The sequence below is a fragment of the Macaca fascicularis genome, chromosome 8 (genome assembly GCF_037993035.2).
Source record: "Macaca fascicularis isolate 582-1 chromosome 8, T2T-MFA8v1.1".
NCBI classification, from domain to species: Eukaryota; Metazoa; Chordata; class Mammalia; order Primates; family Cercopithecidae; genus Macaca; species Macaca fascicularis.
The window spans coordinates 74,644,819-74,672,390 of NC_088382.1; the positions used below are offsets into that span (position 1 = coordinate 74,644,819).

A 27,572-nucleotide genomic window follows, 5' to 3' on the forward strand; every position below is an offset into this window, starting at 1 on the left:
CTGCCCTGTGTAATCTCACATTCAAACTACAAATAATACGCAGGCATGTCTAACAGACAGGACAAGGAAAGGGGCAGAGATAGCTGCTCTCTTCATCCTTTCTCTAAGGACCAAAAATTTCATTTCTGTCCACTCTCATCTGGCAACACCATGCATCTCTCTTGCCTATTCCTTGCCACTCAGCCTTTTCCCCTAAGTTGCCCAATGCTTCAGCTATGTGTTTACAAATCCTTACCACAACAGTACAAGACATATGTGCTTTTCACTGTGGTAGATGACATAAATGGGGTCTTAGAGGAAATTTCCTGACCCTGCTCTCCCTGGTCACACACGCTCTGCCCCCTCCAGCAGGGTTGAAAATACAGATGCCAGCTGGGCAGGTTCAGGATCCACACAGGCCAGGGAAGGAAAGCAGCTGCTGTTTCTCATTGCTGTCCTTCAGAGCACACCCACTGCCCATGCCTGAGGTCACCTGGGGGATGTAAGTGTACATGGGTGTGCACACACACACATGTGTGCTGGGGGAGATGAAAGGCAGTATTTGAGATCGGACCTGTCTATTTGCAATTTGAATAATCCAGCCAAGAAGAGTTCAGCATTTTTCAGGCCACACCATATATATTTACACACATACATACACACACAACTACTGCTTCTGGCTCAATTTTAGTAATAATAGCTAATATTTATAGAACTCTTTTATGTCAGACATTGTGCTAAGTGCTTTGAATGGATTATTGAATTTAAATCTACAGCCACCCTCTGAAACAGATTTTTATCATTATCCTCTTTTACAGAGAGAGAGAAACCAAGACTTAGGAGAGGTAAGACACTTGTCTCTCATTACCTATAGGGAAGCTGGGATTTGAGTTCAGCTATTGCAGTGAAGCTGGGGTTCAGGTTCCCAGTCTGCAGCCTTGACGCTCTCTAAAGTCATTGCCCTGGAAGTGGGATTCTGTTAAGCAGACGTCCTTTCATCCAAGTTTCATGGACTTTCTCTTGATGAGTGCAAAGACCTAAGGAAAAGACCTGTGATGAGGAGAGGGCTGTGAGCTGAGGTTTATTCTTTAATAAGAGTTACCTTTGTGGCACTTATCCTTTATCTATAAATTCTTGTCTGTCCTAAGGGTACTGAAGCATGAGAAACATTGAGACAGAATATAGAGTTGAAATACTGACAGAACAATGGCATAATTAGTTTGTTCAAAAGAAGCCAAGTCAACTACAATTTGGCTTGGTTATGCATGGAATTAGAATCTATCTCTGCCAGTCCCATTAGCATCATCATAAAAAAAAGCACTCAGACCACGGCTGGCCAGTGAATTGGACCTTGGCAACTTATACAATTATTTTCTATGTGTCATATATGAAAATGATGCTAGTCCATTACTGTCAGTGGGATGCACATTAATATTTATTAATTAATTCCACAGACATTTGTTGAGTCCCTGTGTTACAGGTACCAGGTCAGGTTCTGTATGCAGTACCCCAATTAAAAGTTATGATTTTTGCCCTCCCCTAGGAGTTCGTTATCAAGGAGTACGGGGGTGGGAGGAGATAAAGATGATTAAAGTTGGGAGAACTAAGACTATATGCAGTATAAAGCACTCTCTTGTTTTGGAGATTAGTGGTCATATTTTTATGAAGTAAGTTGGAAAGGCTTCAAGGAGGAGGGGTCCTTTTATATGAAATAAAAGGGTAGGGATTTAAAAGGCATAAATGCTGGAGGAGGACATTCAAAGAAAAGAGAATGTCAATACTTAACGAGCTACATAAACAAGACCAGGCAAACTAAGTTTGGGCAAATTGTTTTAACTTAGCCAAACTGCTTCACCTTTAGAGCAGCATTTTAAGTTTTTGTTTGTTTTGTTTTGTTTTTTGAGATGGAGTTTTACTCTTGTTGCCCAGACTGGAGTGCAATGTCACAAACTCGGCTCATCGCAACCTCTGCCTCCCAGGTTCAAGAGATTCTCCCGCCTCAGCCTCCCGAGTAGCTGGGATTACAGGCATGTGCCACCATGCCCGGCTAATTTTGTATTTTCAGTGGAGACGGGGTTTCTCCATGTTGGTCAGGCTGGTCTCAAACTCCCGACCTCAGGTGATCTGCCCGCCTCGGCTTCCGAAAGTGCTGGGATTACAGGCGTGAGCCACTGCGCCTGGCTTAAGTTTTTAATAGGATCTCTTGGACACTTTTTACGACTGCCAAGTGAGGTCTCACAAACATGGGAAAGCTTGTCTTTAAGTATATTGTCTTTGAAAAGTTAATATAGTCTCTAAATGTTCCATTTAAAATGATTTACTTTATAAATGCATGCACTAAGAGAAAACAGATTTGAATGATACACACCACAATGTTAAATTAACTGTGATTGTTTCTAAGTATTGGCACTATTGTCAATTTTCTTTTTCTTGTTTGTGCTTTTCTGAGTTTTTCAAACCCCCAATAATAAAGATGTATCTCTTCTATAACCAATCAAAAGGACAAAAGTTACTCAAAATAATCCTTTAAATGTTATGTTTTAGAGACAGAGTCAGAGTCACTCAGCTCATGCATTTAACAAATAGTTAAGTCCCACTCACTGTCCTGGGCATTATGGACACAGAAGTGATTCAGACAAAATTCCCTTACAGGGGTTGCAGTCTACCAAGGAAAAATAAGTGAAATAACAAATAAATTTTAAAATACAGAATACTATATTTTAGGAATAAATGAGGTTACATGTAAGAGAGTAGTAAGAACAAACAAATCGGTAGGAGGGTTTAGGGAGAATAGCTCAGAGCAGTTGGCATTTGGGTTGGATCCTAAGGATGAGTAGGGGTCAGGCTAGGAAAAGTGTCCAGGTGGGGTGGACAAGTGTGTCTGACCCCTGGGGCAGAAAACAGCTTGTCACAGGGGCAGGACAAATGACACTAACTTATAACTGATTTAATGAAGATAAATGAGTAAAGTTTATCAGAGCACCACACTGAAGTGAAAAATAGTCTGGTATTCAATTATTTTGGATTTTTTCTCTTCAACAGTATTGTCACTATTATTTAGCATCATAATTATTTGGTTTGCTATAAGGAAGTCCTTACCTGCCTTACCAAATTACATATAGCACCAAAACAACAAATGCTACTGGCTATTTAAAAAGAAAATTGTATTAAGGTAGTGTGATGATTTAACCTGAGAGTTCCAGGTGAAAACGTACCTACCCTACAATGTTAGTTTGTTCAATTTCTAATGTCTTTACAACTCCACAGGAAAGCGCTTTCTCTCAAATACCCTTACTGCCATGCTTCTCACTCAAATAACCTTGGAAATATCAGGACATTATAGAAAGAAGCCACGGTTTTCACATAATCAGGGGCTATCCACCAGAGTCATTTCTGGTTGATTTGGAAGATATTTTCCTTAATTAAACATACCTATTTATTCTCTAAGAGAAAAAAGAACCTACTGGGGAAAATAGAAGGAGAAAAATAGAAGGAGGAAAGAAACCCCACCCTGTCAATATTACGTACTAAGCTGTACTGCTGGAATTATAGATTTGAAAGAAACCACCGCAAAAGGGCTTTTGAAGTAAGTTTCCCCTAATAAGTAAGTAATTTGAAATTTGGCAGAAGGGCACATTCCCTCAGGGGGCTTGTCCACCATATCAGTCCCCGTGCAATAGAACTGCACCATTACTCGGAGCATGCTGGTGCAGAGGGCCAGGCCATCACCTGAAGAGATTAATTATTTCCTATTCTGAAAAGAGCTAAAGAGGATCTTTACAAGCCACTACCTTCCTAATGCTCCCAGGAAACAAATGCTTTGGGACCTGGTGACAATAGTGACCTTTAAAAATCTTGGGTACTTAAAGCAGATAAGGAAGATAATAATAACTATGATTATCTGATCTTTTTATATTAAAGTATAATGTGATAATGTATTAGTCTGCTCGCAAAATGACAAAAGATAAGACTCACCTGTAATTAGGTATCAGTTGGGTACCTTGCCATTAGGGAATCAATTTAGGTCAATATGATTTTTATCTGCACTTGCAAAATAATCTGTGATGGGAAAAACCTCTGTCTTCCTTGAAGCAGGATGGGGAAGAAACAAAGGTCTAGTCTTCTTTTTTCCTTTTTACATTCTAAAGAAGTATTTTATTTGGTCCTTCATTAGCAGCTATAAATTCTAGATATAGCATATACATAGTAGGTGTTCTTGAGTGTTTTTGCAAATCCACTTCATTTTATTAAATAGGAATGCAGTGGCATTATCCTCTGTTGAAACAGTCCTATCAAATTCTCTGTACAACTCTGAACTCAAATGCTACAGACAACTGCTTAATCTTCCAAAGAATTCTTACAGTGTAGGAAAAGTTTCAAAGGGTAATTCCTTTTCTTTTCTTTTTTTCCAAGCAATACCAGCCTTCCTGTCAACAGCAGTGTTTGAGATGTTTGGGGCTTTACCTTTGATGAATACATGACATGCCACGTTCTATAGGTCTACAGATTCATCACTCTCTAAATTTATAGGGATGTATGCAGTGTGATTTGATAAATTGTTTTGTTTTGCTTTTCATCACTCACACGCTATTGAAAGGACGCTCCCTGTATATCTTAGAGACCATCTATCAAAAATAAGGCTTGAGGAGAACAAATAAAATGCAATAAAAACTTGTTGAACTGATAACTATATAATATGAATGTGTCATCTCTGAATATGAAGGACCACTATATGAGGCTCATATTTTATTTTTTTAGCAAGTTTACATATCTGTTTCCCAGTGGTTTAAACTGCATTTTTGGTTCAAATGTTTGCAAAGCTTCCCAACTGTCTTTGGGAAAGAGAGTGCTATAAATTAAAATGATTATTAATCTTACTAAATCTATTCCTTTTACTGGCATTTACTTAGGAGATCCGTGCCTCGTATAATGGATTGGCTTGGCAACTTACTTGACATACTAGTACATGAAATAAGAATTTGAAGGAGCTTGATACTGTTTTGGTTTGTTTTGTTTTTAAAGGAAAAAAAATCTCTATTAAACTGAGAAGCAAATTGACCAAAAAAAAAAAAAAGAGAGAGAAAAAGAAAAGGTTAAAAAGAGAACACTAAAACTTTATAATTGCCAAACCTGTCAATTTAAATCAAGGGGAGAATGATAATGATTGCATTTATAAATTAAAATTCTATTTATATTTCATCACGAGAACTACAAGTTTCCTCTAATTACTAAAATGTTCTCTATCCAAGACCAATAATGAGTATGAGTCCATGAAAATATGTTCGAATCCCAGAGAAAAACTGCTTTATAGGTTACAGAGTCTAAATTTCTTACCAGAGACAGACAGCATAACAGTAACACTGCTAAATAGATATTATACTTAAAATGGGTACCATTTTGTAGATATTAAGGTTATTTTCAACATAACAGATAATGAGAAACCTACTTTGCCAATATACAGTGCACAATGAATGATCAGAGAAAATAAGTTAAAGAAATGAACATATCAAATTTGCCCTTCTGACAGGAGATATTTGAAAGATTGATAATTCCAGAGCTGTTGATGGCATGGGGCAAACGTGAATCGTTATACACTATTAGCATCTTTCAGCTCTTAGGAAGAATTAAGTATATCGTACTGATACAAAATGATTTCTAAGTCATACTGTTGAGTGAAAAGGTACATTACAGAATAACTATATTCAATTTATGTAAATGCCTCCCCCTCCATGTATGTACAAAATACATGCAAAAATGAAGATATAAAAGGTTTCATATCAAACTACCAATAGAACTTGGGGCAGGGGTAGGGGCAGGAAAAAGGGTGCAAAATAAAAGGGCTTTTCACTTTTTACTCTTTATCAACTAAATTTTTTACAGCAAGAGACGCCCTCATGTTTCTTATATAATAATTATTTTAAAGAAAACATAGCTTTTAAAAAAACTTGTTGGATGAATTACCTCATTCACAATTTTGCAAAGAATTACGAAACAGGAACAGACATCATTTCATTAAACTTATGGTTTGCAAACTGTAGTCTAAGCCTTAGGCGTTTCTTGAGTTCTCCATAGGGAGGGAATGAATGTTTTACATACACACATACACACACACGCGTGCACACACACACACACACACACAACTCTCCCCAGCAACTCTGGAGGTTTCTTATGTAATCATTATTTTAAAGAAAACATAGCTTTGTAAAAACTTGGATGAATTATCTCATTAACAATTTTCCACAGAATTCCAAAGGGGAAACAGGTATCATTTCATTCCATAGAATTATGGTTTGCAAACTGTACTCTAAGCCTTATTCTAGGCTCTGGCTTCCAGATTTGCCTTTCTGTTTCACAAGTTAGAATTAAATGTAAGATTGTGTGTGAGCAGTGTTTCAGGACTTAAACATGCTTAAGGGCTATTCCAACTCCAATTTGTCCCTGCAAGGACAACACAATTGGCTTAATGCCACACCCTAGTGGCAGAACTCAGAGAACACTCTCTGTTGCCTGTGTTGTGCCGTGTTGCCCTGTACCACATGGCCTCTCTGTAACACTTGGATTCCATTCATTTCATATGCCTAGCCCCTACCTGAAAGTCAGACACAGCCAGCAGTAGAGCTAAAGCAAAGAGAACACCTCACTTTACACCAATGTTCCTATTCATTTCCTCTTACATGTTTACATTTATTTTTCAATACTATATATAGGTAAAATTATGTAGTCTTCTAGCTTCTTTAAGGATAATTTTTATAAAAATTTTACAATTTTTCTAAGTACACACAAAGAGAAAATATAAGTTTCTGCCATTTTCCTGGAAATAAAAGGGATTACCAAACTAATTAATAAAATGACATTTATTATAGTCAGTAAAATATAACACGAACTGAGTACAAAATAGCTTAAATGAGTCACCTCCCCTACCCAATTAAGAGCTGACCCACAAGATCCAAGAAGACCATAACTCAAAGGAGGCAGGAGCGTCACTCATTCTGCAGGTACCAAACTGCAGCAGCACATTCTCCCAAGAAAACAGCTCATTGTCATTGTCACCTGCAGAGACAAACTGAACCAAAGACAGACAGTTACAGGCCCCGAGAGGGCAAGGAGAAAGCCGCCCAACTGGGTTTTAGTTACTGTCACACAATGAAAAAGAACAGTGAAATAACAACCTGATACAGATGCCTGACCCTCCTCCTGTAGGTCTTTGCTTACCCCTTCCTTTCACAAGGCTCTTCTCTGCTCTGAATTCATAGTCTTTTTTTTTTTTAAACCCTGGTGTTAGTATCACTTATTTTAGCTCTGAATAATATGTTGGCCAGTGTTGTGGCTTAATTATATCCTTGTGGATGATGTGTCTCCCCACCTGGATCATAAACACAAGGAGAGCAGGATCATAGCTTGTAAGGGTCTATGCAATAAGTGAAAAAGTGTGTTATTGAATAACAATTATATTCAATTTATGTAAATGTCTTCCCCTCCATGTATACACAAAATAAATGCAAAAATGAGGATATGAAAGGTTTCATACCAAACTACCAATAGAACTTGGGGCAGGGGTGGGGGCAGAAAAAAGGGTGCAAGATAAAAGGGCTTTTCACTTTTTACTCTGCGTCAACTAAACTTTTTACATTAAGAGAAATCCTCATATTTCTTGTGTAATCACTATTTTTTTAAAAACCCAGCTTTTTAAAAAACTTGTTGGATGAAGTACTTCATTCACGATTTTGCACTCCAAGGCAATGGAATGATACAGCTAATATATAATCAGTTACCTTTAATTAAAGGAGACAGCACTCAATAATAAGGGGTGGGCCTCATGTAATCAGCTGAAAGGCCTTAAAAGCAAAACCAAGTTCTTCTGAGAAAGTAGAAAATCTGACTTGAGGCTACAGCATCAACCCTTGCCTGAGAGTCCCTAGCCTGCCAGCCTGCCCCATGGATTTTGGACTTGACAGTTCCTGCAATCACACGGGCCAACCCTTTAACATACATTATGCACACATAAAATACAATATATGTGTGTATGGATACATTCACATACATACACACACGTATATATCTCCTACTGGTTCTGTTTCTCCAGAAAACCCAAATGATACAAGGAGCGGACAAGATGCAAGGTTCTCCTATGTTGGAACTTACGTTTTTCTAGGGGAAAACAAAAAAATCACTTAAATACATCACTAGTCAAAAGTAATATATGAGTGATAGGGCTATGTAGAAAATAAAACAAGATAAATATGACTGAACATGAGTGGTAAGCTACATTTAGACTGGGTGATCAGGGGAGGTGTCTCTGAAGCTGCGACATTTATGCCGAAATAAGAGCTGGCATTCTCATTACTTTTTTTGTTCCTTCCATAGATCTTGCAGAAAGTAATTTACATAATATGCACTCAATAAATTATTTTGAATAAATAATGAACAGATTAATGATATGATCTTGTAAAAGACTGGCCATTATATTTCAGGTAACTAAGAAACAAGCTGAGTTTAAGACCTTAATGAGCAGAAAGTGTTTCCTCTAAGCTGAAATTACACCAACCTGGAACTGGAGGCTCTTGTTTCTCACTTGATTAATGAATGGAGGTGACCGATTAAGGTGTTTAACGTATGCAATTGCTTTTATCTGCACTCATTTGAAAGCAATATAGACATGACACAGTTGGTAGACAAAGTCCAAAGCAGAACAAATATCCCTCTCTGACCCCATTATTCCCCTTCTTAACTCCCTCTCCTCCTTCAGAGCAAAAATATACCCCTACTCTAAACCTAACAGACTTGATGGGTTATTCATGAGAAACAAAATATCCTATATTTCATCATTCTTACCTATGATCTTCCTATCTGATGTGTGTGTGTTTTTATGAGGGGCAGAGGAAAAAATGTGGAGAAAAAGTTGAGATTCCTCCAAACTTGAACCTAAGAGATGTCCTTATCATCCAAGAGCTGTGACTCCTATCAGTAAAGGGAGATTTGGGCAAGTAACCACTTCAGATGGTGCGGCAAGACACAGGCGTGACTCTCAAGGAATGTCGACTTACAGTTTATGTTTCTTGGCCCAGATAAGCTGACTTCTGAGAGTGAATGTAATGCGTATGTTAATAGCTAAAGACCAAGTGTGGGTGAAAGGCAAGGCGATCATCAAAGAGTGAGCCCCTTTGGTTTGTTCTTTTCCAGGATTTCTTGGATTGCAGATTTTCAAGTGGTAAGAAAGAACTGATGTCTAATCCTGCTTTAAAATATTTACTCTGTGCAGTTGAGTTCTGTGAATGTCAAGTAGGAACAGAGTAGTCATGTTCAAAGGCAAGGGAGAAAAAAAACAAATGAGGTACAATGAGAGCGTTACAACATTGACTTCAGAAGCTGTACATAAGAAAGACAAACTCAAAATGGTTTTTAGCTGCATCCCAAGAGGAATCATTCTGGGTCTCTGCAGCTCAATTTCTAGATGATCAGACAAAATAAGCCCATGTGAGGTCATTCCATAACAGGGTGCTTGGAATGATGGACTACAGGCAGGGGAAGGTGCTGGCTTCATTAAAGGTTTCAAAAGTATTTCTGGTCAAGTTAAGTCTTAAAACAATGATTCTATCCATTGGGAGGGATTAACTGAGTGAGTTAGGACTGTGCTCTTGGTCGTGCTGCTGACTGTCACTCTGAGACCTCTTCCCTTCCTATCTTGAGCTGTGATGCAGAGAGCATGTGCAGAGGTTGCTGCTTTGAAACAGAATGTACTCTGCACAATTTTCAAGCAGATTCTCATAGGCAGTAGAGGTTGACCAGAATAGGGAGTGTGTGGAGGGATAAGAGGCGGTGCTAAAGAGTTAATTACGGTCTTTGCTCTGAGAAACACAATGCTTTGCCCAATAGGCTTGAAAAGGATTTTCATAGCAATAGAGCTGTATGTCAGGATGGAAGGCTTGAGACTTTTTTCAGCAAAGAGGAAAGGAGAAGGAAAGACCATGTTAAGTCAAGCAGAGATAATGACACTCATCTAGAGTCCTGAATCATAGAATTTTAGAATTAAAATGGGCAACAGAGATAACTTAGCTCTTCACCTTCATTACTTCAGTGAAGAGCTTGAGACCCAAGAAGAAGGACATTTCATCTGAAGAAGGCCCACCTTTCATCCACCATGAACAGGTACTTCTATTGTGCAACTGGAGGCTACTCAAGTCTGTCATCAGTTCTTGATAGAAGACCATTCTATAGAGCTTGCCCAATGCCCAATTTTTCAGTGATATTATGTCAATAAACTATTTATAACTGAAACCCTTGATTTTTGCATTGCACATGTCAGACTGCAGTGGTCCCAGCTATTCACACTGATCTGAACTATGTATATAATTATTATGCCAGTGGTAGTCACCACCATTTATTTAGGGGTGCCAACATGCTAAGAACTGTGGTAGGGAATTACAGGCAGTAGCCCAGGGAAAGACATTAGGCCGTATATCAGTAGGCTTCCCCTGTGAACCCAACACTCCCAATGATCTACTATGTGCAGAACATTCTATGCAATGCTACACATCCCCTCTCTGCCCCAGATACACACACACACCATAAAGGCACAAGCTACATACCTTGTCTCCCTCCTTGCTCTAGTCTTGTGGAGTTTCTCCATCTTTTGTGGGTGCTGGTAACCCAGAAAAATTTTATGAGGGCTGTGTCCTGTTGTTATTTTCCCTCACCTTGTTTTGAGATAAATTGGCTTGGACAATCCTGTTCTGCATAATGTATACTCCGATTTTTTCTAATCCTAAACCTTGATCAAATTCCCCTTGGCCTTCAGCTCTGTTCAGGAGTTGGAATGCTTTTGCCATGTCCCTGTTTGAACTTGATTTCAGATGGCTTCTCATTGTCTTCAACCTTTTTGGTTCCTTCCCCATTAACGACTTTCCACTGTGTACAAGATAATAGGTTTCAGCCTGTAGCTTACGCGCCCCTGCTCTGGACTTGGTCCTCCCTTCTTTTTGTGTGGCTGCTACATTAACACTATAGCCATGTCCTGGGAGCAAATCTTAACAATACATGTTTGAATTTGTGCAATTCTTCCCATTGTAAGTTGGATGTGGGAGCCAAGGAGGAATACATAACTCAAACTAACCAGTATTTTGAACAGAATTATGACCTGCAGGTAATTCGTGATTCTATTAATTGTTTGTTCTTTCCTGCTCTGAGTAAGATATTAGCCACCATTGAGTCCTTAACCATAATAAATGGGCAGACAAGGTGACAGTAGAAACAGGTCCTTGATTAAAAATCTATGCCCTGCAAACCTGCAAATTAGATAATCAGAGTAGATGGAATAGAGTTTCTCAGCAAATGTAACCATTGCTGCGGACTTTTCAGAAAATAAACAGCCACAGGTTTAAAGGATGAAAGATGAATGATGACTGGAAAAGGAAAAAAAATATGCTTTAAAATGATTATATCTGATATCCACCTAAATCTTCAAAAACAGCATAAAATATCTGGTCTTGAAGAATGCCCAGCAGCCGGTTCATATGCCTTTTTTCACCCCTTCACTCCACTTGGCCCTCTGAAACTGAGAAAGGTTTTAGTACCTTGTTGACAGAGCCCAGAAGTGAATGATCGACACTAATGGGATTTTTAATCTTCAACCTAATTAACTTTGTTAAAATTAAGGCTTACTAGGAAGAATCAGCACAAAGAAATTAATTAAAGCAATGGAATTTTTGCTGGATTTAACAGCTGAGTACCGACTGTATCTACAATGCACACAGAGACAGATACTTCCGATCCATTGCCATTTTTCTTTTGTTGCTTTGGTGTTTCCATTTTTGAGAATGCCTATGTTCCCAAACCTGAAGATGCACAGCTTTGTCACTGGCACAGAGACCACACTTTACTGTAGAAAGGGATTTCCTTGTCTGTCAATGCCACCATACCCTTGACCTTGTTGGATGTGATTTGCCTTACACCTAGCAAGTTACCTGGCTATGGCAATTTGATACATATTTGTTGAAAGAATAAATGTGTGAATGAGTAAATAATGATAACTTTAAATACTTGATGGTAATAAGGAATAGCATTGATGCTTTGCTTGTTTTTTTCACCTTGTGGTTATTACATGATAAAAGGCGAAGACAAAAAGAATGGGACATTTTCTTTCTTGCAGAAACTAAGCAAGTTGATCTTTACAATACCCCGTAGTGTACAGGAGAGTCTTTCAGGGGTACCTAGCTCTAGGCACATCTGCTACCAATGAAAATTCATGTAGATACCTAAAGTATTCTTAATAATTAAAAAAAAAAAACCTTTGTTTTGGATCATAGAGAATGGAGCATTTCAGATGACTCATTTTTGTATAGCTGTAACTATCACAAAATATCCTGAATAGCAATATTTGTAAATTTTATCACAAATTTTCTTTACTCAAAGTTATTGCACAATGATCACAATTTAAAGATTTTTTTTTTTAATGACTGGGGTGCACCACCATGAATAGCAACTATTAAATGATATGCTGTAAAACAATGATACTTTCAGTCCACTGAGTTTCACAGGGTTGTAAGTTAGAACATTTTTCTTACATTTCTTTACATGAACATGGTGTTCTTCATGGAAGTTAAATTTGGAGAACCAGTTATATACTTGGCCCTCCTGATATACCTAGGCTCAGTTACCTGCATTCATTTCAAGAATAAGTTCTTAACTGTGCAAAAAGGTGTAAACTCACTTTAAATGTAATTCATTCCTCCTAACCTAGTCCTTCTACTAGTTCCTTCATTTCAACAGTAGATTCTAAATAAGTATGCTAGCACAGTGATTGTAACAGTAAGGAGAACTTGTGTTATAATCCCCTTATTCTTTATAACACCCTGGAATTTTTATTTATATTTAAAATTTTTAAATAATAAAACAATGAAAACTGCACGATGTGCTATTTTTGTTTGGTAAATACAAATTTCAGTTCATGCATTATTTTATGTATTATTTTATTATTAATTATTATTATTTAGTATTTTACTATTATTATTTTACCGATTTTGAGTAATAGCTATACAATTGAAATTTCTTCTTTATTAATTTTAAAAACCAAAATATTAAGAAAATACATATTACTAATTATTACTTAACTGTCACTAAATGATTCTGTCATATAGAAGAAGTATTAAAAATCCACTCTGGGGGGTCAAGTACACCAGGTACAACACTGAAACAAAGGTGGTTGAAATGTGGAATCTGACAGCAAGAAGTGGTAGCGTGGCTGTTCCTTAGAGGATGCACTTGAAATTCCAGGTTTGATCTCAGGGTTGCCTACAATAGCATATACCTAGGTCCTGAATAGGGGTTCATACATTTTTCCTGCTGAGATTCACAAAAACCAACTTTTGTACATAGCTCCAAGGCCAGCTCTTAGAGGTCTATGATACTCTGCACTGTTCTACATCCTAGGACCATATACCTCCAGGGGGGTCTCTGATCAAAACCACTCATCACAAACTCAGAGCTCCTTGAAGGCAGGGCCTGTGTGTTTCATCTCTCAACTCCCCAGTCCTGACAGAGTGCATGGAACAGCAGAAGTGTTCTAAGCATCGACAGAATAAACAAACAAATGAACAGATTTCAAACAAAACAAAAGTCTTTTAGTATGCCAACCCATATCTGACTTAATATTTGTCCAATTAACCTACTGCTTATCTTCAGTTTTATGTGAATTATTTTCTCAACCATTCATTAATATTTATGGGGTACCTACTCTAGAGTGGCACTATTTTAGGCACTGAGAATATAATTATTGAATTGGACAAAGTGCTTTAATCTCATGAGTAAAGCGCTTCCTGATGACTAGAAAAAACAATGTACCATCTTATGCATTAGCACACCCATGTGCACCTGCCTGTACTTGCTAAAACAACCTTGCCAACCATTTAGGACATATGGACTAAATGGAATTAACCTTTGAATCACATTGAATGACCTGGGTTTTATACACTGTGAGGCCATCTAATGCAAAACCTCTGAAGAACCCCTTCAGATACTTAGGGTTGAATTGAAATTTTGTCCTATTAATTATACAGGACAGTGACATTGGGTCTTGACTCACTTGTATACTCTAATTAAATTTACCACCTGGCACATAGTAGACCCTCAATAAATATTTATTAAATGAATTAATCATATAATACTCATAATGGCTCATTTGTGATATATTATAATAATATATAAAATTCTCAGTAATATATTCTCTATTGCAATTTGATTTCTCCTACACTGTTAATTCAGTATTAAATGGTCATTTGCTCCCGTTTTCTTTGACTAGTAAACGGCATTAAAACACTGCTTTCTTCCCCCAAGCTTTCAATTTAAATATGCTAGCAGAAATTCCTATTAATTCCATTCCAAGTATTTGCACAAAACTGATCCACCATAGCCGTCTGCTAATGATGCATCTGTCATTTTATTGACACCCCTAAACAGCTTTATTCTCTTTTCTAATTAAGAGACAAAACTGGTATTGTCAGCTGATGAACCGACATTTGGGGGCTTTTGTTCTAATGTAAAAGGCAACACATTATGATGCTAAAACAAAAACTCAGGAATGTTAACAGAAAAGCCCACTAGACAAAATATATTTACACGTACAATTTGAATTAAGCTTGTTATAAGCCTAATAGTCATACAATATTTTGAGTTACAGGGAAAAAATATACACTGTGGCAAAATATATTCAAAACAAAAAGTGGCCGTTCCTACCCTAACTGGCCATTAAAATTCAGAACAAAGCATTCTCATGTGCTTACCAGACAATCAAAAATCATACAGAAAAAAACCCTAAACCTTTTAAAGCCAACCAAAATGATGTGCTGGGATATAAGTTATCATTATAGAGGTACTAGTAACATTTAAATAACAGCTAATAAGAGCTAAAAGTTCTTGTAGAAAAAAAAAAAAAAACAGAAATGAGATAAACGGCACATATTTAGGAGCCAAAAAAAAAAAAAAAAAAAGAAAAAGAAAGAAAGCAACGATTTCCTGGTGATTATATTAGCTAATTTCCAGAGAAATGACAATTACATACAAGTACAGGACTAACAGCTTACCAGAACGTTCTCAAGCAACTGAGGAGGACAGGCTATAAAAGCTCTATCGCCATCACATTAAAAATCTAATCTAAAATCATTGCATGTCAGAAAATTAAGGATTCATCAAAATATCCCCAAAGGTAACGTGATGGAAGGAATGCATAAGAAGGAACCACGCTCCTTGATTTTTTTTTTTTTTTTTTTTTTTTTACATAGAAATGTATCTTAAGATCTATGTTTTAAAATAAACTAAATATAAAATCTGGTCTGTTAAATGAGATCATTGCCATGTAGTTAGCGTACTTTCTGGCACATAATAAGTGTTTGACAACATTAGGTGTTCTTATTGTTGTTATTATTACTGAGATGTCAGATTCAGCTCATTGCTGTTCACAGTTCCCTCCCAAGGCTTAAAGGAACCCAAGAAAGATTTCTTGCGGTTAAGCCATGATTCCAGCGAATGCTGTTTCTACCTGTCTTTCTGGAGACTCCGGTTTGATTCTCTAGTTGCAAACTCTTGCCTTATACTTAAATTCTCCTGCTCTGCCTAAATGCTTAGAGCTGTCCTAAGCTCTGACCTGTATGTCTTGCTTTTATTGTCTGTTTCATCCCAACTTGTCTTCTGTATCACTCTCAGTATAGGGACTATGGGTGAAACCTACCACGCATGTAGCCTATAGTCAATGCTCAAATTCCTACTTGTTGAGAAGGAGAGCCTGGGTATGTTATAAAAGTGGGTATCATTTCATCAGGCCTGCTGTCTGCATACACCAAGGTTGAGAGTCTACTGATTGCCTTGCCGGGAGTCCCTAAAAGAGTTAGACATTGATCCATACCTAGAGAGGCATATAGGGTTCTTGTGATCAATAGCCTAGCTGGGTTTATTTAGCATCAATTCTTTAATCCTAGAAAAATCATTGAAACAAAAGAAGACACCTATACTGATTAAAAAAAACCTACGGTGACAACAAAATCAACTTACTAGTTACAAATAAAATGCTGGCTTATCTGTCATTTCCGAGGATATTCTGAACAAGCAAAGAGGTGGGATATATGTGGTGATATTCAGAGCAAAGCAAAACAGAGTCTACAGTCAGTATTTGGTAACATACTGCTGCTAGGGATGCTCCTTCTCTGCTGGTCACATACTGCTGCTGCTGGGGATGACCCTTCTATCTATAGAGAAATAAAGAGGAAAACGCTGCTTTGAGGTAGAGAATATCCAGTGAGAACCATGCCTGTAGGCAAATGTAGCTGATGTTTCAGATGGGATCCTATCCACATGGGATGAGAACTGCACAGGCCCTTCTTATCCCAAGAAATTGGAACTCTTGTGGAATTTGACGGAATTGCTTTTGTTTAATAGCAATGCTGTGTGTGTGTGTGTGTGCGTGTGTGCGTGTGTGTGTGCGTGTGTGTGGGGAGAGAGAGAGAAGCAAATAAATTGTGGTGCCAAATTCTGAAAAGCAAGACAGCGTAATGGCAACTGGGCTTAAGAATATATTTGATTGCATATATGTTGCATATATATGACAGTCCTTGTATGGTTTGAGTTTCTAGCGGGCAGGAAAGGTAGAGTTGGTGATTCATAACCCTGTGAAACTTTCATAATCTTTTTGTTAAAATCCCACTTCATCAAGATGGTCAGACAGCATGTTAGCTTGATAGTCAAACTATTTTTCTACATTTCATATATTCATTCACTCATTCAATAGCTTGGAGAATAAAGAGCTGACCAAACACAGTGTCTACTTTGAGACTTCCCTATATAACTTATTTGTAGAAATCAATGGACAGGGATTTCTATCATCACTACTTTATATGCCAGTGACAGGGGCTTATAGAGAAAAACAGGGAAGGAAAGTTCTTTGTCAGATTTGTGCTGTGTAGATAGATAGAAATAATCTTCAAAAACATGCTCTTCCCTTTGAAAATATTTTTTATTGCTCTAAGTTAAATATGATTCTTTAAAAAAAAAATTGGGCAAAAGGCTCAAGCCAGTAAATCCTATCAGAGACAGTTCCATATTTTTTAAACAAATTATTATATGTTTTTCAACATTTTTTTCTTGCTTTCTAACTTCCATTTTTATTTCTGAAAGTTTTACATGAAAGGGAACAGAAAAACCTTTCCCCTTGAATTTATCCCCATTATAGCAGATTTTATTCTCATTAGGAAAACCAACCTATCTTTTCCTAACCCTCCTGTGACTGCTTTTAAACTGCTTTATTGAAATATGATTGACATATAAATATCTGTATATATTTAATGTATAGAACTTGGTGTGTTTGAAGATAAGTATCTACTTTTGAAACCATCATAACAACTAATGCAATAAATTTATCCAGTATCTCCAAAAGTTTCCTTCTGCCTCCTTTTGTCGCTTGCTTTGTTTTCTGTTGTTTTCCTTTTCTGGTAAAAGCACTTAACATAAAACTTATCCTCTTAGCAAAATTATAAATATATGATAGAGTATTGTTAACCACAGGCCCTATGTTGCAGGGTAGATCTTCAAAACTTACCGTGCATAACTGAAACTTTGTACCCTTTGATCAAAATCTCCCCATTTCCCCCTCCCTCTATTCCCTGAAAATAGTCCTTATACTCTGCTTCTATGAGTCTGACTACTGTAGATTCTACATATAAGTAAGATCACGTGATATTTTTTCTTTCTTTGTCTGTCTTATTTTATTCTGTTTTTTCCTCCTGTGACTTTCTCCTTTAAACTTCTTTCATCGCACCTTCATTCTTCTCTCCAGTGTTGCACATGCTTATTTGAGTCTATCAAATCTTATTTGAGTCTAACAAGCCTTCCTTTCAAAAACACTCTCACATTCCTAATATGTTCCTAATATATTCCTAACATATTCCTATATCATCCAGTTGATGAGCTCCACCAATCCCTCATCCTCTCACTGGAGGAAAACGCAACAGTCCCTACGCAAACCAGGTCTGTGCCTGAAGGACAGCAGTCCCAAATTTCTACTTGATTTAGACGAAAAACATGAAATCAGACCTTCTGTTTCCTGTGGCACTGAGGCATTGTTTCATTTAGAAAATAAAAGTGTCTACAACTTAAAAGAATTCACAAAAAAACCACTCCCTGGGCCCTTCAAAAATTAAACACAGAAAATAAAGGTGGTGACAGTTGCCAATGACACAAATTTCAGATACTTGAGGCAGAAATGTGGTTTCAATGAAGCACATCAGAGGGCAATAAAAGGATTCAGCTGATCCTGATGGGATTATATGCTTTCACTTCTAGCTTTTAAAATTAAAATTAAAATTTGAAACAATATTTAACAATGTTATGTTACATTTGTGAGAAAGTAAGGTTTTCCTTAGCATCTTTCCATATCCGTTTTCCATGGAAACTCTGGGCCCAGTGAGCTCACGCCATCTTCACTTCAAGTACACTGCACCAAATACCACCCAGGTCCACTCTATCTGTAAATGCTTCTTTCCAAAATTACTTTCCTTGTTTACTCATACGTTGCTCAACATCCACTCCACCTGCCTCTCACCAGAATTTTCAATTTTCTCACTGGAAATTATTTCAAACATTTAGAGAACAGCAATGTGATTGGTTCAATCTGTGTCTTAAGTACAAGTTTTAAAATGTTTGTGGATGTAAATGAATAGACAATAAAACAGAAATAAAAGCATTTCTAATTATCTATGAAAAGATAATTAGATCTTTCTCCCCGCTTTTGCACATTATTTTTTGGTGGAAAATAGGATCAGAGTGTCAACACTACTTCACATTATCTGGGCCTGTTTCTTTGCTCAGCCAGTTAATCATTTCCCAGTCGTCACAGAGTGTTTCTTCCACTAACCGTTCACTATAAGTAGTGGTGGGGGAAGGAAGCTGAAAAGACAGGTTTGTTCCTTTTGCAGCAGCCAGCAAAGGATCGCTAAGATGGCCCCTACAGAACTTCACCTCCTGATATTCACACCCTGTGCAGTTTTCTTCCGTGTTGAACCAGGATGGATTTGTGTGACAACTATTGTAAGGCAGAAGTGATACTATGTCACTTCCAAGGTTAGGTTATAAAAAATTGTGGTTTCAGTATTGGAGTCTTTCTCTCAGATCACTTGCTCTGATGAAGCAAGCTATTATGTTGAGAAGAGCCCTGTAAAAAAGTCTGCATAGTGAGCAGCACGTCTCTGGCCCATGACCAGCAAGGAACTGAGGCCTGCTAGCAATCATGTGTGTGAGCTTGGAAGCAGATTCTTCAGCCCAAGTTGAGTCCTGAGATGGCTGCAGCCCAGCCAACATTGTGATTGCAACCTCATGAGAAACCACTCAGAACCACCCAGCTCAGCCTTTCCCAGATTCTCGGACCTCGGAAACCATGAGATAATAAATGTTTGTTGTTTCAAGATGCTAAATTCGGGGGGCAATTTGTTACACGGCAATAGATAGCTAATACACATTTGGCATGGATGGTACAGGATATAAATATGGTGCACTGAGCTGTAGCCAATGTAGAAGCATAACTGAGCAAGTTGTCAAGGTATTAAGAGAAAAACCCAGTAGATTTCTTATTGGAGTGGCAGGGGAAAGCTTTTCATGAAAGGTAACATCTGAGCTGTGATTTTATAGATGGGCAAACGTTCATTAGAAAATGAGAGGAGGAAATGATAGGCCAGACAGATGGGATGGCAGTAGTGAATGCACAGCTATGCAAACTGATAACTAGAAATGAGGAAGTAGCTCAACACTGCCAGAGTAATAGGGTGCAGTTTGGCTGGGATGGGAGTCGTGGATTGTGAAAGACGAAGCTGGAAAGAGGTGGGATGAAGCCAGGTTGTGAAGCATGTGGAACACAAGGCTGAGCAGCTAAGACTCATCCTACAGACAAAAGTGAGCAAGTGTGCATTTTTTAAAGTAGGAAAGTGCCTAACCAAAAGGCACTAACCTTTTTTTACTGCAAGGGATACAGAGGAATAGAGATGCCCATTTCTGATCAGATATTTCCTCCATTCCTCATTTCAACCACTGACAGTCTCCTGGGACTTAGGTCTGAGACAAGCTTATTCCTCGGTGACCTCTCTTCAAACACTCTTTCTATGTGGCTTCCTTATTTGGCTTCTACATCATTGGTTGATGCTTCTCAGTTCCCCTTTCTGTGTTCCCCACCTTTCCAATATCTCTGAACACTGAAAAGCCTCGGAGCTCAGTTTTCAAACATCTGCTCCTCTCTGCACTTGCTCTAGAGCGTGGTGTCCAGGCTAGTTGCAACAGCGCTTGATATGATGGTATACTGGAGACATGTCAGCTCAAATCTACAGCCTGGCGCTCTCCTCTGAAATCCAGACTCTAATCCCGCTGCCTATCCATCATCTCCACTTGGAGGTCTATTAACATCTTAAATTTCACCTATCCAAAATGAATGCTTAATTTTTCTATCAAGAATGCTTCTCCTTCAGTGTTCCACAACTCAACAAATGGCAGGCCACTACACCCAGTAGCTCAGGCCAAAAAACTTGATTGAATCTTGACTTCTTTCTCTCACAACCCACATATAACATCAGCAAATCACTTTGTTCTACCTTCAAAATATTTTCCAAATCCAAGTAGTGTTTCCTCTCCATCCTGATCACCATTATCCCTTTGCTGCATGATCACAGCAGCCTTTCTCTGGTCTAATGCTTCTCCCCCATTAACAGTGTATTCTTTACAATAGCTAAGACTTGGAAGCAACCTGAGTGCCCATCAATAGATGAATGGATATAGAATATGGGGTACATATACACAGTGGAATATATCTAGCCATTAAAAAGAATGAGATCCTGTCATTTGCAACAACATGGATGGAACTGGAGGACATTATGTTAAGTGAAATAAGCCAGGCACAGAAAGATAAACTTCACATGTTCTTACTTATTTGTGGGAACTAAAAATCAGAATAATTGAACTCCTGGGCACAGACAGTAGAGAGATGGTTACTAGAGGCTGGAAAGGTAATGTGGGTTGTGGGGAAGGATGGTTAATGGGTACAAAAAAATAGAAAGAATGCATAAGACCTACTATTTGATAGCACAATAGGGATACTATAGTCAGTAATAACTTAATTGTATATTTTTAAATGACTTAAAAGAGTGTAATCGGATGGTTTGTAACTCAAAGGACAAAAACTTAAAGTGATGCTTGAGGAGACGGACAGCCCATTCTCCATGATGTGCTTATTAAATATTGCACATCTGCATCAAAGCATCCTGTGTACCCCATAAATATACACACCCACTATGTACCCACAAAAATAAAAATAAACTGTGTATTCTCCAGATTGATGTTCCAGTGAGCCTTTAAAAATACTTTTTTTCCCTGTTCCTACACCTTGCCAGTCACGCTGTAACCTTGGGGCATTTTGCACCCGCAAGTTCCTGGGTCTGGAATATTGTTCTTCTAGACACCCTCATGGCTCAGTTTATTCCTGTTGCTGTTTGAATGGCACCTATTTAGAAAAGCGTCTCCTGACTCCCTGTCTGCATGCTCCTTTCACCACCCCATCACACTCTCTCCCTTACCTTCATTCCTTTTCTTTATATCACCTCACAGATAACTGGTCTTTTTGCTTACAGGGTATGATCTGTCTCATCCATTAGAAGGTAAACCCCACGAGGGCACAGGTTCTGACCAGGAAAGTGGGTCAGGGTAGGCATTCAGCAAATAATTGTTAAATCAATGCATGGTTGGGTTTATACACTCCTCATCCCAAATACTATGTATGAGTGAGACAACATAGCATAAGAGGGGCAGCAGAGTGTGGTAGTATAAATCAGGTGGTCCTGAACCATACTGCCTCACTAGCTGTGTGGTGCTGAGCAAGTTCTTTCATCTCTTTTTGCCTCAGCTTCTTCATCTATAAACTAAGGATGATAACAATACCAACTATTGGTTGTTACCAGAATTAAATTAATTGATATTTTTAAAGTGCTTACAACAATGCCTAGAATGCCAAGTATATGATAAACCCTGTATCAGGCTGTGTTAAAATAATTAAATAAGTTAATAGATTTGCTAAGCAGCAGAATAATGCTAAAGTATAATTTATTTATATAACTCTATACTAAATATATTTATTTAAAAAAATGTATAAGGTCACAATCAGCATGTCAATATTTCTTCCCAGTTCAAAGATGATGTCACTCAAATGTACCTACAAATGGCACCTTCCCAAGCAATTGCCAGCAGGCGCTCAACAAATGTTTTGTGACAGATCCAATTAATGTCTGCCTTCATTTTTCTCTTCTATATAATATAGAAATGCACAATATCAAATGAAATTACTCCTAGACATCTCTCCAAAGAAGATATACAAAACAGACACATGAAAAGGCACTCGACACCATTAGTCATTTGGGAAAGGCAATGCAAAACCACAATGAGACACCACTTCACATCCACTAGGATGGCTCTTATCAATAACCCAGAAAATGACAAGTTTTCATAAGGATATGGAGAAATCAGAGCCTTCACACACTGAATGTAAAATGGAGCAGGCACTGTGTAAAACAGTCTGCCAGATTCTCAGAAAGTTAAACACAATAATACCAAATGACCCAGCAATTTCACTACTAGGCATATACCCAAGAGAAAAGAAATTACAGGTCCGTCCATTCAAAAACTTGCACACAAATGTTAATATCAACATTATGCATAGTACGTAAATGTGGAAGGAATCAAAATGTACATAAACTGATGAATGGATAAAGAAGATGTGGTATATCTACACAATAGAATATTATTCAGTCATAAAAAGGAAAGAGCTATTAACTAATGTGACAACTTGAAAACATTATGCTAAATGAAGAGTCAGTTACAAAAGACCACACATTGTATCATTCCATTTATACGAAATGTCCAGAATAGGCAAATTCGTGGAGAAAGAAAGTAAATTAGTGGTAACCTAGGGATGAGGGGAGGAAGGAATGAGGAGTGGCTGCCAACAGGGTTTCTTTCTGGGGTGATGAAAATGTTCTAAACTTAGATAGTAGTGATGGTTTCACAGCTTTGTAAATATACAAAAAAAATTGATGAATTGTACACTTGGAAATAGTGGATTTTACCATGTGTGAATTACATCTCAATTAAGAAAAATTTAAAATGCCCCAAACAAAACAAAGCAAAACAAAATGTGGTAACATCTAAAGTATGTAGCACGTAACAGGTGCTCAAGAAACACAAATTTTTCTCTTAAAATTATGTAAGCCTCAAAAATATACAATAAAACTTACTTTAAAAATTACTCCTTGGATAATTCAGAGTTTCTCCAAGTATTTTTCAAGTATGTGTTATTCCATATAGCTGGGAAAACAGCTCCACCTGCTTTTAATAGTGTGAAAAGTGTAATAATAAAAGCCCCGCTCGTTACTTGTAGGTCTTTTCTCTAGATACTATATTTCTCACCCTTCAGTGAATCTACCTAAGGTTGTCTGCAAGATTCTCTTCATTATGAGGCAGTGGATAACTAAACTTGGTAGCTCTTCCCAGCCATCTCCTGGGTTTGTAGAGTTCTCTCATTCTAGAGCACAATACATACAAATACATTTAGTACCAAAAAAATCCTCAACCATTGCTCCCTCTGCTTTCATCCCTAAACATATGTTTCAGCATAAAACACATTCTTGGACTCAGTGAGAGCACTGGTGATAATACAGACGTCTGCACATAAAACCTGATATTCAGGCTCGGTCACTGGATCTGCGAAGGTCCTGCAGCAATGCCCATGAGCCCACTTCTACTCTTCGGTCTCCATCTTCTCTCTGAGTAAAGCTTTAGAGACTTGGGTGGTGGCCATAGTGACTACAGTTAATATATAAAAACCTTTTAAAACTAGCTTTTGAAGTTTTTTCATTTCAACTTCCTTCCTTCCTTCCTTCCTTCCTTCCTTCCTTCCTTCCTTCCTTCCTTCCTTCCTTCCTTCCTTCTTCTTCCTTCCTCCTTCTTTCCTTCTTTCTCCCTCCCTCCTTCCCTTCTTTTCTTTATTCACTTATTTATTTAGCAATAAACATTTATTTAATATAGACTACATGCCAGGTAAAACACTAGAAGCTGAAGATACACTGAATGGAAAAAGCAATGCCTACAAGGAGGTAATGCTTTGCTTTAAAACGCACACCTTCCCTATAAGCTTTCAGAAGTCCAACTTTGGCTGAAGTGAAAGTTATTTGGGTTCTGGTTTTCTAGGTGCTGGTGCTAAAAACTGTTGATTTAGGGACAGGTGCAGTGGCTTATGCCTATGATCCCAGCACTCTGGGAGGCTGAGGCAGGTGGATTGCTTGAGCCCAGGAGTTCAAAACTAGCCTGGACAACATAGGGAGACCCTGTCTCTACAAAGAAAAAAATACAAAAATTGGTCAAGCACACTGGTGTGCACCTGTAGTCTCAGCTACTCAGGAGGCTGAGGCGGGAGGATTGCTTGAGCCTGGGAGATGGAGGCTGCAACGAGTTATGATTGTGGCACTGCACCCCAGTCTGGGTGACAGAGTGAGACCCCATCTCAAAAATATAAATAAATAAAAAATAAAAATAAAAAATAAAAATAAAAAACGTTAATTTAAAAATAAATTCTGAGGTTGTCTGCCATTAAGTTTAAATATCCTTCCATTTCTTTCCTAATGTTTAAATTAGTTGTATGAAATAGATAAGCATCTAACTTTCTTTACTTTTAAAAATACTATTTATTTCCAAATACATAGCATACATTTTGAGATCAATTCTTTAAAATCTGTATAAATTTCAAATTATAAAACATAAATATTTATAATGTCCTATGCGAGTTCACTCTTTAAAGGAATAATGAAGTAAATGTTTATGTAAATTCAGAAAATACTCATAAATGAGTTATAATTTCAATTTTATTTCTAGGGTTTCCTTAAAGAGGGAAGGGGTATATTAACAACTGAATTCCCTCACAAATATATTCACGCACATAGATCCTACTTCATGGGCAGGCACCATAAGTGCCTGTCTCACATACTGACACTTGCAGGCATATATGAGAAATATTATCCCCCAAATCATGAAAAGCACAACACAGTCCTTCTTCCGTGCTGTTATTTATGAATGAAATTGGTCCATGTTGAAATATCCATTGTTTTTATAGGTTATATGCAACTTTTAACTGGCTAACAGACCAGCAAAACAATTATTTGATTCTGCTTTTCTTTTCTTTCTTTTTTTTTTGAGACAGGGTCTTATTCTGTCACCTAGACTGGAGCGAAGTGGTGCAATCTCGGCTCACCGCAACCTCCACCTCCCAGGCTCAAGGAATTCTCCTGCCTCAGCCTCCTGAGTAGCTGGAATTACAGGCAAACGCCACTACTGCCTGGCAAATTTTTGTATTTTTAGTAGAGATGGGGTTTCACCATGTGGGCCAGGCTGGTCTCAAACTCCTAACCTCAAATGATCTACCCACCTCACCCTCTCAAAGTGCTGGGATTACAGACATGAGCCACCATGCCTCGCCTGATTCTGGTTTCTAATTGCATCTCCACTCTTTGGAAAATTCTTCACATAAATTACAGCTACGTAATTACTATGTTAAAATATGTGTTCTCCTTTTAAATAAGGAGAAATATGTCTTGATGTAATACTCTTTTCCTAATTTTAAAAGAATATTCCAATACTAGATACTCTAAAATAAATAAATTATTTGATGCCACCATTTCCCCATGTTTATGACCAAACATTCTATTTAAAAAGTAAGGATCAAGGGCCAAGCACGGTGGCTCACGCCTGAAATCCCAGCACTTTGGGAGGCCAAGGCAGGTAGATCACTTGAGCCCAAAGGTCGAGACCAACCTGGGCAACACAGCAAAACCCTACAAAAAAGATTAAAAAAAAAAGAAAAATACAAAAATTAATCTGGCATGTTGATGCACGCCTGTGGTTCCAGCTACTCAGGAGGATGAAGTGGGAGGATCGATTGAGCCTGGGAGGTTGAGGCTGCAGTAAGCCGTGATCGCACCACTGCACTCCAGCCTGGGCAATACAGTAAGACCCTGTCTCCAAAAAAAAGTACTAAGCAAACCCAGATGTTGTGTATTTTTTTGGAGGAAGGGTGGACAGAGATACTCTTATTTGTAGCCTTCTTTGAAGCCAAGAAACTATGAGGCCTTACAAATTTCTAATTTCTTTTTTATGGACCTGCTTAGAAAATGCTGGTTAAAACAAACATCAACAATAAAAACATATGTATTATTCTTTTTCAAATTTGATGGAATAACCAGCATTTTCAGTAGTATATATATGTTGAGCCATGGTTAAAGAAATATGTGAGAATTGTTCTATTAAAAAAATATATATAAAATAGATTTTGAAACGAGAAAGCATTTTCCAAGGCAGGCTTATGCTTTTCCTTTAGCTGGAACTACTTCTCCTGTTCACTCTGCTGTGGGATGTGCATACAAACATCCCCAGGCATTCGCTTTCTGCCAGTACATTTTTGTGGCTTAAACATGCACATAAGCAATTAGTTTTATGCCTTCCAGTAAGAAATGGAACCAAATATTTATGGCATGAAGGGACTGCACATGTGTCACTGCGCGAAATTCACCACTCCATCCCCCCTCCTGGTTTGATGAGCAATTCTGTTCTATAATACTCTGGGATGAAACAACTCCCAAGGTAGGCTTCCCAGGGATCGGGGAGGAGGCGGTTTAACAATGACAGTGAGGGGAGTCCTACCAATGGCCAATGTATTACTTCAACATTATACAACACCCAGAGCTTCTACAAAGTTTCAAAAAGCCTCAATAGACATGGACATTTATCTAAGTTGTATACTTTACCAAAACGATTAAATTTTCTTATTTATCAACACAAATTCAACCATTAAATAGGTAGTATAGTTTAGGGACGCTAAGCAGGCTTAGTGATCACTTATCAGCTCTTTCAAAAGCTCTAAAATAAAGGACAGGAGAAACCAAATGGCTACCTACCTTCTCCTCTCTTAACTTTTGTCCACTGTCACAGAATACAGATGGCCAGAAAAGCAGGGCTCCCACTGGCACACACAGCCAGCATATGTACATATAAACAGGCACCAACATGAACGTATGGTTGTGATGGCAACTGGGGGAGGTGGTGGTTAAAGTTGGAATGTGGATGGCCTCCAAAGTCCTTTTCAACTGTAAATGAAATGGGCTTGTTTCTACTCATTGTTGCATCCAAGTGCCTGAGACATAGTAAGTACATGAAACAACATATTCAATGCAATGACAACGGCACAAAAAGTACCTCCACTTTAGTGTAGCCTGAGGAACTCACAAGCCTGCCACTAACATCAGCTCAACAGTCATGGATCATCTGAGTACTGAGGCTGGACAGGCCCTTACTGCTTACCCAGTCCAACCTCCCCCACCTGCAGAGGAGTTAAGTGACTGCCACAGTAACGGGCAGGGCCAGAGCAAGCCTTCTGCCTTGTAGTTCTTAAGTCAGAGCGCCTTCCCCAATACAGACCATGCTTATCACACAGTTACTGTGAATACCCAAAAGGCCACCTTTCTGACATACCTCAAACATGT

The 27,572-nt window shown here is 38.0% G+C and overlaps 1 protein-coding gene across 5 annotated transcripts in view; it reads right to left on the minus strand.

Annotated features, from left to right (window-relative positions):
* The window catches only part of CYP7B1 (cytochrome P450 family 7 subfamily B member 1), a 202,262-nt gene that overhangs the window by 70,751 nt on the left and 103,939 nt on the right, over nt 1–27,572 (minus strand). The window contains exon 1 of one of the 5 annotated variants that reach the window (XM_045398333.3): nt 848–1,016. The exons of the other annotated variants lie outside the window; for them this stretch is intronic. The gene's annotated coding sequence lies outside the window, so the exon portion shown is untranslated. Of the gene's footprint in view, nt 1–847; nt 1,017–27,572 lie in introns of those variants that run through there. 5 annotated transcript variants of the gene reach the window in all.